At 30.6% G+C, this 16396-nt stretch overlaps 1 long non-coding RNA gene and 1 pseudogene across 1 annotated transcript; both read right to left on the bottom strand.

Annotated features, from left to right (window-relative positions):
* Positions 1–2933: 2933 nt before the first annotated feature.
* On the bottom strand, positions 2934–7670 carry LOC124368095 (annotated as a pseudogene).
* Positions 7671–7677: 7 nt separating this feature from the next.
* On the bottom strand, positions 7678–14105 carry LOC124367455. Its single transcript, XR_006922901.1, has 3 exons — positions 13953–14105; positions 10514–10688; positions 7678–8421 (listed from the first exon to the last, which is right to left on the bottom strand). It is a non-coding gene; the product is annotated as an uncharacterized LOC124367455 (long non-coding RNA).
* Between the last annotated feature and the right edge of the window lie 2291 nt (positions 14106–16396).

The following is a 16396-nucleotide window of genomic DNA, read 5'->3' as shown; positions in this document are numbered from 1 at the left end:
GGGTGTAACTTAAGATGCGGCCGCAAAAAAAGTAGGCTTATTTTGTTCACTAGCGTGCACCACTTGTCAAGGCCAATCGTGTTTAAATGTTGAATATTCAACAGAAGGTTTTTACATGAATGACGAAACAACTGATTTATTGCTGTTAGTACAATTTATGTCTACTCAAGATGAGGAAGAAGAATAAAATAGAGAGAGAAAAGAAGATGAAGGGGAAGAAGAGGAAATACCTAATGACGATGAAGATTAAAATCTGTTACAATCAAATATAACGGGACTTGTCACTCGAGCTGTACCTGATCGACAACGACCACACTGACAAGAGTGCAACGACTAAAAAGAAGAATAACCAAAGATTCATTAAATTTTACAGGAATAGACTGTGAAATAGGCCTACTGCGGAAACCACATTAAAAAATTGCGCTAGGTACACTAACTCATAGGTGGCGTGGAAACGTGTTCATATTATAGACAATACAGCGTAAGAAAGTTTTGTAATTGTTTTTTCTAAAAAATGGTTAGTGTTATGAAAAAAGTATAAGGAGCATTTTTGTAGATAATTGCATGATCTATAATTTTTGTTTGACATATTTTGTCATAAACCTAACCGTTTCACTGAAAAGTTCAAAAAACCTATTTTTGTAAAATTTGACCTTGAATAAAAAGTATTGCAGACATGGGATCGATGGGGAATTTTCACAATGTCATAAAAATGGTGTCCCTAACATTTATGCAAATTTTCAGCTTTCTGGAAATTTTTGCAAGGGCCAATGTCTAAATTGACCGGACTAGTATGTAACGATTAAAAAAGGCTCGATAATTATTGATGCATTTTTCAATCATTTAAGTGATACAATTGTATCAATACTCAATCTTAATTTTTGTTGTCAATTAACATATTTTCTTTGTTAGTTATGCTACTGTAGTTATCTTTTAACAATTTTACGTTTAGTGGCTGTTATTAGATTGAGTAAAATTGGTTGTATGTAACACTAGCTACCCTACTAGCTACCAGTTGATAGGCCTACCCTTAGATTCACACGCAATTTTGCTCGCATGACAGATGCGTCATGGAGATATCCTTTTTAATGGCAAATCAGGCATTTCCGACATAAATGGTGGTTATTAAAGAAAATTCTTCGTATAAATCCATTTTCGATTAATTACATAATTATAACAGTAACGATGTTTTAGAATTCAGTTGTGACCCTAGTTGCCTAAAAGATCCTATGAACAGCTTAAAGTAGGTCGTTGTCTCAACGACCCTCTTACTATATTTTATCCATTGAATTGAAAATGGGTTGCTGTCGCTACGACCCATTTACACATTGCTTATATATTGCTATATTTCGGTCTGTTGACACAAAGAATGGTTGAGTAAAAGACCTTGTTCTTTCAATATAAACATTTAATATAATTTAGGGTCGTTGATACAATGAAATAAAACTAAAATAGGGGGCTTTTGAAATATTCAACTAAACAGGCAAAACGTGGCGTTGTTGCTACGAATCTAGTTGATTAATTGACCCTCTTCATTCAATTTAGTGGGTCGTTGTAACAACGAATATTTAAAAAATGTTTATAGTCAAAATTATACAAAAGCCAGTACAGTTATAAAAAATGTACAAGACGCCAACTATTTTGCTATATATGTAAAAATTTCAATGGTTATTTTTTAAACGAAATCCGTCAATGCATAAGCGAGCACGATCACTTTTAGAGTTATGTTTACATAAGCCACGAGCAACAAACACTTTCTCAGTTGAAATATATCGGTTTTGCATCAGTTATACAAATTTTACAAGATCTAACTATCTTAATTTTTTTATAACCATTCAAACGGTACTTTTTTCAACGAAATCCGTCAACGCGTAAGCGAGCACGATCACTTTAAAGCTACGCTTGCACAAGCCAGGAGCAACAAATAGCCCTTGCCTCTCATCTGTGACATGATTGTTTTTTTATTTATATGAGTCATTGTATTTTTACATAAATTTTCTGCAACAACACAAGGAAATGTGAAGAAAACAGGATCTTTCTGGATATAGGCCTCAATAGCTGCTTGTCTTTTTGCACTACTCAGTTTTCTTATTTTAGAAGCAGGAGACAAATCTAAATTGTAACAAGCATAATCTAGTTTTTGAATAACTTCTTCATTAGGAATATAGGCATCAGCCAAACCTTCATAAGTATCTGATGACTCTGGATTTGAAACAGTAGTTAATTTTGAAAAACAGTTCGGGCACAGAGATTTTCCAGGGATTATTTTAAGTTTTGTTTCAGAATCATTTGGGTTTTACAAGGATAAGTGAAGTTTTATTTCTCTTAGGCCCTTAGAAATAGACTTGCTATGAACTTTTAATGGACCATAGCAGTATTTACCAAAAATATTTGAATATGTATTTCAGTTCATGGTAGTCACATATTGTTGAAATAGAAGAACTTACTGTTATATGTCGTTTTAATCCTAATTGGAAGCCAATTTAGAAAGTAGACAGTCACCTGGATATTTCTGTAGGGCAACACCCTTCCTAACATCCTTTCTTAGAGCATTAAGGGTGTCTGGGAATGCAGACAGAATTATCAGAAGTTAGGACTGGCATTAACTATATAGATTAGTTTGAGAAAGAATCTAGTGAAGATTTCCAGGGAGTTACACACTTTCATAAAATGTCCTCAGACAGTCTTGACATTGAGGGGTCATAAGCAGTAAAAATAACATTATCGAAACCATTATCCAGGATGTCGGCTCACCACTAATGGTCCGCTGTGGGAAACCAGTTTCATCCTTATAGGTCACACGTGAAGCCCCGAAAAATCCACTGGCCAATCAAGACTCAGAACTCTTAAGGTGCGGCATAGTAGGGGAGGCCCCGCCTCCTCTGGAGAGGGAAGCACCAACTTAGTATACAAACCAAAACTTAGACGTGAGTTCAGACTTCAGAGTCAGACAAGGGCACAGAGTCCAGTCCAGAGTTCTGCCCGGTGTCGCTCGTCGTGCAGCCATGTCTGTTGGGCCTCTTGACCATGATGCTGGGTAAGTCACTCTATCCTTCAGCTCTAGAGTACATCTGGTAGTCTCCAGTAATAAATAACCCTTGTAACAATAACTTTAGATCAATGCTTAATTGTCAAGTAAATGTTACTATTGCTTTAGATTAATAAATATATTATTCACTCGAGCACTTAAAGTTTGCCCAGTATTTGCCATCCTGACATAGAAAGTACAACCCACTCATACTTTTAACATTACTATAAATTTAAACAAATTTTGATCACTTTCTTCAAATTCATTTAAATGTTTCAGGGTTTTAGAAATGGACGATAAAATGATTTGTAACAATCTTCACTTACTAATTTTCCAATAGCACATTCTTCATCCATTTTAATAATAAAACAATCTATGTAAAAGTTTAAATGGGAAATATTTACAGCATTACTTTAAATTTTAAATTCAAAACTAAACTTTAAACCGATTAAAAAAATACTTGCACTCACTTAAAAGTAAAACTTCAAAGTGTCTTAACCCACACAACCACACATTATGAAGTATCTGGACTGACTGAGCAGGTATGTCTGGTATTGGAGAGGGGATTTCATAATCAAGTACAGACTTGTCCACTGAGCTCCTGTCCAGACTTGTTTACTGATCTGACTCACTGATGAGGATCACATAGATTTTGTTCTGTATTCTTATTGATGTTACTTTTATTATTATAATAGGCTTTTTATAATTATTAATTTATTATAATAATATATTATTATTATAAGTTATTACAATAATAACTGTTATTATTATAACTACTTTCGGTTTATTTGTTTCATAAACCATTGTTCATTACTTTCATTTCAATTTAAAACTATGTCTAAAGAACTAGAACAATAGCTAAAAAGTTTTGTTACTAAATTGTAGTCATATTTTAACACATTAAGTACATGCATTGAGATTAAACCTGCAATTCATCAAACATAGGCCAATACCACCTTTATATTTAAGTAATTCGCGTAATATTAACATTGGCGACAATATCAAATATCAAAGTTCAAATGTATACACTACTTTAGCACCATATATATGTACATGCTGTGAAAAAATCGGATTTATATATCATGTTCCACCAGAGATATAAAGCTTTAAACTTTCAAAAATGTATAAAAAAATTAAGGAAACATGTATTAAGGCTAAAACTCTATTTTATATTGGCAATCTATCCTATCTAACCGTACAAAAAGTTTGAACTGTGATAAATCATCCCTTCTTGGGTTTTTAAGATTCCAAATAGTGAACTTTGCCAATTTTCAATACCTAACTTTGGGGACGATTTTAGGAGTTAAAATTTGCATTTAGAGCTATGAAGAAGATAACAAATATTGTAGAAGAGATCTTTCTGAGAAGAATGGTGTTGGTTTGGAAGCTCTAGCATAATCCAATTGAGTGATAATCAATCTAACGCTAATGTCTACAAAACCAAAAATTGCAAGATTCTCGTAAACAAAAATGCCTACCATGCATAAACGGTAAAAGATAAAATTATTTAAAAATAATTTTTGAACCTCTTATGAGTATGGTAAATTTATAAAAAATTAAAATATTTAAAAATAGACAAGCAACCAATTTAACTTTTATTTGACCACTTCATATGGATTGACCCTACATTTATCATCTACGCTAAAACTAAATAACTAACAAATATAAGAAACACTTCCCTCTTGGTAATGACAAATAAACAAATGTTTTAATACAAGGAAAATATAAACTACTTTTAAAATGGCTAAAAAAACATTGCACAACACATAATTACTAAGCATTTTTTCAAGCAACTGGAATCCGATAAAAATGGATCACCCATTGAAAATAGGCATAATAAGTAAATTGGCAGTTGGAAATAATAAAATATTTATAAGGAGGTTACTCACAAATTACAGGGTTTTTAAAGTTTAACAATAAATCTAGTAAGCAATGTAAGAAAATACAATTAAAGAGTATCTAATTTATACAAAAATATGTACGGTCTGCGTGTACACGTATTCGTGCAGTTAAAAATGTGTCTATATAATTACAGACTACATACTGCTGAAGTGTTAACAAGAAAATAATCTAAATTGGTCAATTAAGTGCGTAATTAGAGCTTAACCATTACTAAGCTTAAATACTGTTTAAAATATAAAACATAATAATATTCACATTAAATCTTAGTGATGATTATACAAGGCAAACTAAGACGCAATGAATGTAAGGTCAGTAAGCTGTCTTTCATGTATGCAGTAATACTTAAAAAGATTTTTGACTGCATTGAATGATATCTGTATGTAATAACTAATTAATAACTATTTATTTTATTCAAGAACGATATTGATTTACTAATGTATATCTAGTAAAATATATCATGGCCTTTGTAATATTTTTGAAGTGTTACAAGTGTGATTTCTTACAGCACAATAACATGACACAGGTCATTTGGCAATATTATGACAGGTTGTAATCTATTAATAAATTACATAAAATAAAAACCGCAATAGAGAGCACATTTTAGCAACAGATACCACTAAAAATTTTTGAATTAGATTATTATTTGATACGGAATTATGTCTCAGTAATCTCAATAACTAGATCATCACATTTTCACTCAATACATTATTCATTGAAGTTATCTAATGTTATATTTTAAAATACAATATAAAAGCCATCCAAATTAACGAGGCAAATAAAAACAAAGTGTAGTAGGGAAGTTAATAAAAATAAAAACTTGCGTTAATAAAAATAAACGTTTAATTGTTTTCTAACTAAAATACAAATTAAAATTCATATGGCTCAGATATAATTCTATACAAATATTTAAAAGTGATGAAAACTTTATTGCAAGAAAAAAAACATTTTAGACTATTCAATACATTTATTTTAGTAAAGCTTAATCACAATGAATAACTGAAATTAAACTCTTTAACATCATCGATCATTTAAGATTCTGTATAAAAAACAATAATAAGAAATTACATAATCAAAATGTGTTAATAATTTATAGCCACGGATCTATTTGAATTAAGCAAATACGTTTTAATGTGACCAAAAGTTATATTCTACTCAAATTAGTATTTCTTTAACAAATCAGGTTTTGAACAATTGAGACTACCATTTAAAGTATACTCTCGTAGGTAATCTATAAATATTAACCAATATTGCGATAAACTAAGTTATATAACCTACTAACCGCTATTTCTGTATAACATTATATGAACATATCGGTAAATAATAATACATTACATTTTAGGGGGTTTAACAAAATATACAGTTTTAATCAATATATAGTAAGATTTTCAACGCATTAATGACTACTTAATTATTGAATTATTACTTATTGAACTTACATTATGTCGAATATAGAAACCTAATATTGGCTCTCTTGAATCAATGCAATGTAATGTATGGCAATCGCGGCGAATCGTCTTCACACACAAACTCACACTCCTTGACGAATTCACTGTAGATTATTTTCCGTTATATAGCATCATTATTGAATATTTCTTGGCCAAGACTACACCAATGAAGGAACAACTTTGATTTGGTTAACTCACATTTCACCTGTGTGAGTAAACATATGCTTTTTTAACTCACGTTTCACCTGTGTGAGTAAACATATGGCTTGTTTAGATCACGTTTCTTATTACATGCATAGCTGCACAGGGAACACTTAAATTGTTTCTCACCTGTGTGAGTTAACGTATGCATTTTTAAATTATGTTTCACATTACATGCAAAGCTGCACAGAGAACACTTAAATGGTTTCTCACCTGGTGTGAGTTAACATATGCTTTTTTAAATCATGTATCTTAATACATGCATAGGTGCACAGAGAACACTTAAATGGTTTCTCACCTGTGTGAGTTTGCATATGCGCTTTTTAGATATGGTCATCTCCGAGTGCTTGAATAGATTGCACAGTGAACACTTAAAAGGTTTCAAACCTGTGTGAGTTAACATATGCGTTTGTAAATGGTGACTCCTAATACTTGCATAGCTGCACAGAGAACACTTAAATGGTTTCTCACCTGTGTGAGTTAACATATGAGTTTGCATATGTGCTTTTTAATAGGTCTCTCCGAGTGCATGAATAGATGCACAATGAACACTTAAAAGGTTTTTCACCTGTATGAGTTAACATATGCGTTTGTAAATTCTGACTCCTAATACTTCCATAACTGCATACAGAACACTTAAATGGTTTCTCACCTGTGTGAGTTAACATATGTGTTTTCAGACGTGCTTTTTGAGTGCATGAATAAATGCACAGAGGACACTTAATTGGTTTCTCACCTGTGTGAGTTAACATATGCATTTTTAAATTATGTTTCACATTACTTGCATAGCTGCACAGAGAACACTTAAATGGTTTCTCACCTGTGTGAGTTAACATATGCTTTTTTAAATTTGTCTTTTAATGCATGAATAAATGCACAGGGAACACTTAATTGGTTTCTCACCTGTGTGAGTTAACATATGGTTTTTTAAACTATGTTTCCAATTACATGCATAGCTGCACAGGGAACACTTAAATGGTTTCTCACCTGTGTGAGTTAACATATGCTTATTTAAATCACGTCTCCTAATACATGCATAGGTGCACAGGGAACACTTAATTGGTTTCTCACCTGTGTGAGTTAACATATGGTTTTTTTAAACTATGTTTCCAATTACATGCATAGCTGCACAGGGAACACTTAATTGGTTTCTCACCTGTGTGAGTTAACATATGGTTTTTTAAATTAAGTTTCCTATTACATGCATAGCTGCACAGGGAACACTTAAATGATTTCTCACCTGTGTGCATTACCATGTGTCTTTTTAACTGTTCATGTTTGGTACATGTATAGCTGCACAGGGAACAATAAAAAGAGTTATCATCTGTGGGAGTGGACATAATTTAATTTGGAAATAGTAATACATATACATAGCTATAAAAGCACCAAAATTAGTTAATATGTGCCCTTTACTTTTGCAATTTAAACCACTACTATTAGTGTAAAATATTTATTCTTTTAATTGAATTCATAGCTACTACGTACACCGAAAAGTGAGCATTAAAAGATTTATTTTTAAACAACCAATTGTAGTAAATAACATGATAAAATTGGAAAAATCATTATTTATCGCCTGTTTGAATAATATCTCTAAATTCATGTCATTGCATGCTAATCTTCGAATTTCTCATGTGTATGTGTTATCTATTATAAAAAAATAACTTTTAGTACTTCCTTGCTCAGGGCAATGGAGCATTTTAATTCTTTGTGGGTAACAATATGTTAAGTTTCCTTCCAAACTTGGGGTAGAAGTATTGCTGGAAACCATTGTACACTTCACCAGTGTTCATTAATAACAGTGAACATTTTGTGTATACAATTGTAAATTTATTGTGGTGCAGCTATCTGAAAACAAAAATATTACAGATGAGAAATAGTACTTTCAGTAAAATACTTTTACATATGAATAAAATCAGGTTGGTAGCTTGTTAATTATTAAAAAATGTATTTCATGCATTCGTTTTATACTACCATTAGTTATCAACAGCTATGCATTATTCCTAGTTAAAGTATATATATTTAGTTGGTAATTACTTTGAAAAACTGTTTTTGTATATGTAAAAAGCTGACTACTTAACGAAGTGATAAATCGTATATTTTGTTGATGTACTTGTGTAATAATGCACACAAGTATGTAGTGCGTACTGTACCTCACTGACCTGTGAGTTGTTTAAAACCAAATAAAAATCTTTGATATTATTGATTAATGAATAACTTACTATTAAAAAAGACTTGGAAGAATTCAATTACAAATATCTGCAAGAGGTGTCTACAATGATGCAAAAAAAAAAAAAAAAAAAAAAAAAAAAAAAAAAAAAAAAAAAAAAAAAAAAAAAAAAAAAACTGTGAGTACACAAAATAAATGTCTTAGTCTAAATAGATGTTAAATATTATTTTGCTCTTTAAAAAACGTTACTCTCTTAATTTAATTATTTACATACACTGACCAAAGTAAGTTTATTCTGATATTGAACATTATATTTATATAATTATAGCTTTATACTCGTATTCGAACAATAATATACTGAAACAATCTTGTCTGGGACGAATCGCTATCTGACTTAATAACTATACAACCTTTAAATCAAAACATAGTCGTATAGCCATTAACATTTCCTTTATATTGACGCAGAGCACCAAAATAAATTTTCCAATTAAATATTTCCCTTTACCTTGTCCTTTCATTTGATTCCACTTTACGCTGGTGATCATGAAAGCTATTAATCTTAAAGGTTGACTAAGAATATTGACCACAAAGTGAATGTCGTCCATGAACCCACCAAAAGCAACGCAAAAAACTAATTAGCTTTAAACCAAATCGAGATATTAATTAATAAAAAAGAAACTGTTTCACCAAAAGTGTTAGTCACGTCCAACTGCACTACTGGCCAAAATCATAAAAACAATGTAACAACTGAATTACTCTGCAATATATTAATATTAAAATGAACAGGACTTACAAACTAATTATTATAGGCAAAATTGGTAACTACGGACAATGTACATGGGAATTTGGTTTTTTGACAGAGATAGGTCAGTTTGTCTAATGGATATCACCAAACTTATACCCGAAGTAGGAGTTTAACCTCTTCAGGAATGACTTCCTTTAAAAATTTCAAAAATTCTTGATATTTTTTTCTTACAACACACACACACACACACACACATAATAAATTATTTACTTGAATATATTTTTAATTGTATAGTACAAAAATAAAATGTGCCAAAATGGACACAACAAAGCCCTAATTTGAAACTCCATTCTTTGTAATCAAGATCTTATATTTTTCATTTCGTACATTTTGGATGTATTAATACTCGTGTTTTTAGTGCTTTATTAATAAATTAAGTTTTATAACATACTAATAAAAAAGTAAAAAGAGCTGCCAGCCAACTAGTATAAATTGATTGCAACAACCTTATATGAGAACTGTTTTGAAAATTTTAATGTTATGCATATTAGTTTAAAATGCTAGCTAACTATAGATAAAAAAATACTTTAAATGTTAAATTGTTTTAATACTCACAAACAGTATATATATATATATATATATATATATATATATATAATATACACATAATTGTAGAAATTTCCTTGTGTGATCTAAAAGCACAAATAGTCATAGATTATCAATTGAATGTAATTCTTTTTTCTAATTACTTCTTATTTAACAACACTCAAATGCTCATCAAAATAAAGTATAAAGCACAAGGAAAAAACTTCCAGACTTGTACATATATTAAAAATGCATCTAAAACATTAAAATTGAAGCATTACACACTTCAGGCACAAGGCGGCTGACAAAATCAGCTGCTAAGCCAACTAAAATAACATATAATTGCTTCTGTTGTTATTGTTAATTATTATGATTCATTATTATTATTATTTATTAATAAAAAACATCACCTTTTCAATGGTGTGTTTAATTTTTCCTACCTTTATTAAAAAATACCCAAAAATTATTTTGTAAGCATTGCATCTAATTGTGGTTCAAAGGAAAACAGGACATGATGTAATTGCAACCAAATTTCTTGTATGAAGCAACCAACACTCTCATTTATCCAAGGAAGTGATGCTTGAAATAAAGCCAATAGATTCAGCAGATCTCCTTCTGGAAAATATAGTGCAAAGAGTCAGTCAATAATGCAATTAGTTCTGCTAAAGCAAAGTAATTCTTAGACTATCCGTACTGAATATTTGTACTAATGTGTTCAGAATTACTGATATCCAACATCTTGATGAATACAATCTCATTAAATCATGACCTACAACAAGTGGTGTTTGTTTACAATATCATTTATCTTATCTCCTATAACCACTATTTTAATGACATTCATTTTTATACTGTGTTTATGATGTGTATACTGATGATTAACACAGGAATATTAAAATATTTCGTTTCTTGGCTGCAGTATAATAAGTGACCACCACAACAATCAATTAGGAATGTTTAATTTGAAAAAGATTTTACCAATTGATATTCATAAATAATAATTGTTAGATATTTTGTAAGTTACCAAATAACAATATTGATAAAAAGCGGCCAACACGATATTAATGATTATCAAATTGATAGTCATGAGTAACACATCCCTGATATAACTACTGAAATCAGATTACGTTAAAAGTATTTCAAATTACAATATAGCTTGGCTATTTTTATCTTACAAAATAACACATTTAAAGATGAATAAAACACTATCTTGCCTTTATAAAACTTAAGTGACAAACAAAATAGTGCAACGTTTAGTTACTTTTTACTATTTTAAAGCACAGACACGTCTTACAAGTTTACCTATTTTATTTTACATTCCGACACAAAAATCCGTTGTTTACAGTTTGAGCAAAGCAATTAAAAAAGTAGATAAATATAGGAAATAGATTTTAGAAGGGTCCAAAATATAAAGAAATCTAACCAATTATTAACAATGCAGATGAAAATATGAACAATGAATAATTGACGTAAATAAATTATTACAATATAACAAACAATAAAATCAAAGATACGAATAAATAATTATACATAGATCAGATAACACAAACACAATTTACACATGTACATTACCATTGTACTTGGAGACATTCTTTACTCAAATACCTTACACGTGATTTTACTTTGTTTGAATTAATTTTGAACAGTTATGTCAAACCAAATTATGTTATAGACTTTTAACATTGTGATAAACAATATAGTTATTCCGTGAAATAAAAACGGGTGGGAACTACTAATTATGATTATCTATAGGTTAAATGTTTGTAGCCTATATTAGATATTTCTGATTAAAGTGATTCTGGAGGTGGTTGCTTATCCTAATTATGTATTTCGATACCTGTTGTTGTAGTGGCCACTTATTATACTGCTATCCACTTCTTGAGCTTTTAAACAAAGATTATCGCATTTAATTTAACCCCTAGAACGCCGATATAAATTTAGTATTATTTTAGATTTACTCACATTTATTCATAAAAATGGAGTATTTCAATAAAAACAAATTCGGGTTTGAGAGTAATCAAATACATGTGATGAAAAATATGAAAACTATGTAAAAGGATAAGAAAGCAAATAAAGTGTGATATTCTGATCTTAATTAGTTTATAAGTTCTGATGATAGATTTTGCAGTTGTATGGTAAACTTCAAAACACAAATCGGGATGAAGCCATGGTGTAAATACAACAGAAAATAAACAATTAAAACTTGACTATAATACCTAAAACATAGTAACAATACATTTTTACAACTGTTTGTATAAGGAATGCCAATGAAAGAACACTTCCCAAAGGCACAATGCGTGCTCCACTGACAGTCGGTAGTGGCGGATAGTATCTTCATCGACGTACAGACAGGAGTGGGAGAACACGTACCAGCATCAAAACAATTTATTGTTTATCTACTGCGGCCAGCTGACAGCTGCAACTGAATTATTTGGTCAAGCCAGTACATTACTTAGTATTGTGGCTTATATATTGAGCTCATAAACTTCAAAAACAGTTATAAAATATATTTTTATTGATTGGCGGATTATTTCGTCTTTGGTGTTGTAAGACCTAACAACATTGCGGTTTATTCTGTCTCCGGTGTGCTAAGGGTTAATTTGATATTAGTTGTAATAAATAATCAATAAGTATATAATCTATAAGTAAAAAATTGAAAGAGTACAATAAGCAGACCCGGTTTTTATATCGATTAGTACAATTCATATTCAATTATCAAATACGTGTTTTATATCATAGCTACATATCTGTAATCATAATAACAATCATAATTTAAATTAAAATAATTAATATAATGCTCATAGTGATAATCTTTTAAATGAGCACTAACGATCAAACAAACAATTAGAACTGGAAGTAGGCCTAGGAAAAAATTAAATAAATAATAATTATAACAACATAACAAACATTTATAACAGGAAATACGAAATATGCGTGATTATTTATTTGTTGTCTCCTGTGTAGCAATGATTGTTGAAGAATCTTCTCTATAAAACCGTACTTCTCTTCTGTACAAATACTCACAGAGATGATCTGCAAACAGGTCGGTTGATATGTCACTTTTAAAACCATTTCGCGGTCCTCCACGAGCTTTCCACTGTCTATTATTAAGTATAAATTAAAATATATTTACTATTTGAAAGTGTGTATAGCTTATACAAGTTAGTTAAAAATCAATATCAGTTGGTTATATCGAAAGTTATAATAAAGTAATGTTGTTTGCTAATATCGATATAAAAAACCGGGTCTGCTTATCGTACCCTACCCAAAAATATATATCCCTAGGTTAAACACTAATTCCCCATCTCAACTATATTATAATAAGCGGCCACCAACACGATCGGATATGTCATTATAAACAAACAGGTGTCAAAACATTTGTTGTGTTATTGTTTTATGAGTTTGAAAGCAAATATTTGTTTTCTTTACTCTACGCAACATTTAATACTATCGTCATGGTGGCGTGTAATATATTACTGCCATAATTTGAAATAACTATAACATTATTTGGTTCAACATTTTGGGTTTAGTAGGTTTAGACAGCGTAATTATTAATATTGATGATTCAGTTGTTGAGGTGGCCACTTATTTTACTGCTGCCCACTTGAGCTTGTAAACAAAGATTATGGTTTTAAAATTTAACTTGACATTGGTGTTTTTTTTTATCTACAAGTAAAAAAGGTATTATATCCTTTCTTTAACACTAATTCAAGGCGCTTTGAAAAATAGAAGGAGAATTGGGTCATTGGGTGTAATATTTCAAAATAAAAACACATAGGTAACAATACCAAGATAGGCATTCAAACTTCTTGTAAGATAGATGTTTGTTTCATAGGCTTACCTGGAAGTAAACTTGTACTAGAATAACTAACAGATGCTTACCTCAAAGCTGTATTTTCAAGTCCCACATCATATCATTGTATGCAACACCTAAAATATGATAAAATATGTACAGTATGCTGATACTTTTATATTCTGCACCTAAAAATTTAGTACAAAGTCGTTACAAGGTGTCAACAACCTTTTTTTTAATTTTTTTATTTCTTCTGGTTTGCTCAAAAGAGCAGGCTTTGAAAAAAACATGCAGCCTCGTAGTTCCATAATATATGTTAATTATTCAATGTTAATGGAGTGGGATTTACATTAATGTTGTGTATTTGTTAGTTTTAAAAGAGGAATGTGATAATTAAGGGAGTGAATTTAAAGGACAGGGCTCTTTTGGAATCTTCATGGCCAGGGGTCCATCAGGCCAGCTTCCTAACCCGAAAAGATTTGGACCTCGGTTTTTTTTATTTTGTTAAGACTCCCAGGTAGGGTAACAATTATGTGACAGAATGGAAGAGATGATTGTTTTTATGTTTAAATGTCTTTTTTAATTTTAACAAAAAAAAACATTATGGTTGCCTGTAAAGTCGGTTTTACGGGCGAAGATTTTACGTGACAACGTCTTTTTCTCGGTAGAATATTTATTGATATGAATATTATTAAATTGCACAATAGGAACAAGGAATTGAATGAAAATAAGAATTGCACAAATTTTAACTATAGAAATATATTTTGTTTACTAAAACATTGTACATAATTTGAAATTAATTAAAATTTTTTATTGTAAATGGTAAAGTTGAATAAAACATTTACTAAAATTGGAATTTGAAATTCTTGCTAAACACAGTTAAATTCTAACTCCGCGCGTGGTGATTGGTCGGTTTAGTTCGTTTGTTTGGTCGCACTGTTATGACAGGTTAGAGGTTATAATTTGTTATTTTAAATGTTTGACTAGCAATACGCGCTTTTTCTTCTCAATCGACTGAATTACGATTGATTGCAGAGTGATTTAAACTAATAATTTACTTAACACTATCAACATTTGTCAATAGTATGACATAACCTATAAACTCAGTTTCTCAACATTTGTGTCAATCTAACAATTAATCAATCAATCATAGTTTACGATAATGAAATATCAGTGTACAATTATTTACCTTTATTGTTGTAGTTGTTGTAAATGACGAATCTAAGCACTCCACATTTTCACGAATAAACATAGTTATCTGCTTTATTCCGTGCGGCGGACCCACAGTTATCTGCTTTATCCCGTGCGGATCCCGTGCGGCGGCCCACTGGACGGGCATCGTAACGTTACCGGGCGTTACACTTTTTCATGAGTGACTCCGAGCCGCAACCTAATTTAAGACGTAGGGGTGATGTGCGTTCCAATCTCCGCATAATAAGCAAAAGCCTTTTTAGAAAATAAGTTGTCTTGCCAAAATTTTTTTTGTACTTTCCTATTTGTACAATAAATATTGTATATGGTTATAGGGGCACTAAAATTATTTATTGTTATTGCTAATAGTTGCATGTTATCAGTATTATAACTTATTTTCTTGCTAAAGGTGACATTTCTATGAATAATAAAAGCTACTCCTCCATAGCCATCAGACCTATCTGTTCTAACGATATTATAATTATTATTTAATAAAATGTCTGTACTCTGTAGCCATGTTTCTTGTAATACACCTATGTGTATTCTATTGGTATTAAAAAGTTGTATGATCTCTGGCCATTTAGGTTTTAGAAATCTCACATTAAATTGAATAATGTTTAACTCATTTATTTCCATATTCCTTCAAGTACTATGTGTGTGTTTTTTTTAAATTACCTGTTGTACTGTTGAGTTTTCCCTGTCTGTCTGGTGGAACTATACTCTGGATTTTTTTAGGCTCATCTTCATTTAAATATGATTGTAATACCTCATCTATCTGTATTTTAGTTTTAATATTTGAACTTTGGATTTTCTTCCTAATTTCAGCAATTTTTTCACTGATTGCTGCTTTCAATTTAATTTTTTCTTGTAATGTTAGTTTAGAAGTGAGTTCCTTACTAGTTGCCATATTTGTTTGATTTTTATTTATACCTACACCACCCTGCTTACCTGATATAGGATTTTTTAATAGCGCCTGTGTTACTTATTTTTCTAGATCTGGAGTTGCCTATTTTGATGTATGAGCTGTTATCCTGGCCTTCCTCATGTTCTTCTATTTCCTCTATCTCTCTTAGGCTATTAAAGCTATTAGTAGTGGATATATTGTACTTACTACCTGTCTCTGTCGGGGTTAAATTTCTTAGTGTGTTGTTTGTTAAGTTTGGGTAGCTTACTTTGTTTGTAAAATCTAAGTGAGATTTTGTAACATCGACATAAGTTTGTAATCTAGCGTACTTAGTTTTTTTATAAGTAATCGGAAAGTACTTACTAGCTGTAAAGTAATCCTCCCGCATAGTGCTCATGCGCTCCTTTATTTGTTTTTGCCTTATATATTCAGGACACT

This window comes from Homalodisca vitripennis, chromosome 8 (assembly GCF_021130785.1).
Source record: "Homalodisca vitripennis isolate AUS2020 chromosome 8, UT_GWSS_2.1, whole genome shotgun sequence".
NCBI classification, from domain to species: domain Eukaryota; kingdom Metazoa; phylum Arthropoda; class Insecta; order Hemiptera; family Cicadellidae; genus Homalodisca; species Homalodisca vitripennis.
Note: the sequence above shows the minus strand (reverse complement) of the source record. Positions and strands in the feature narration are given on the sequence as shown.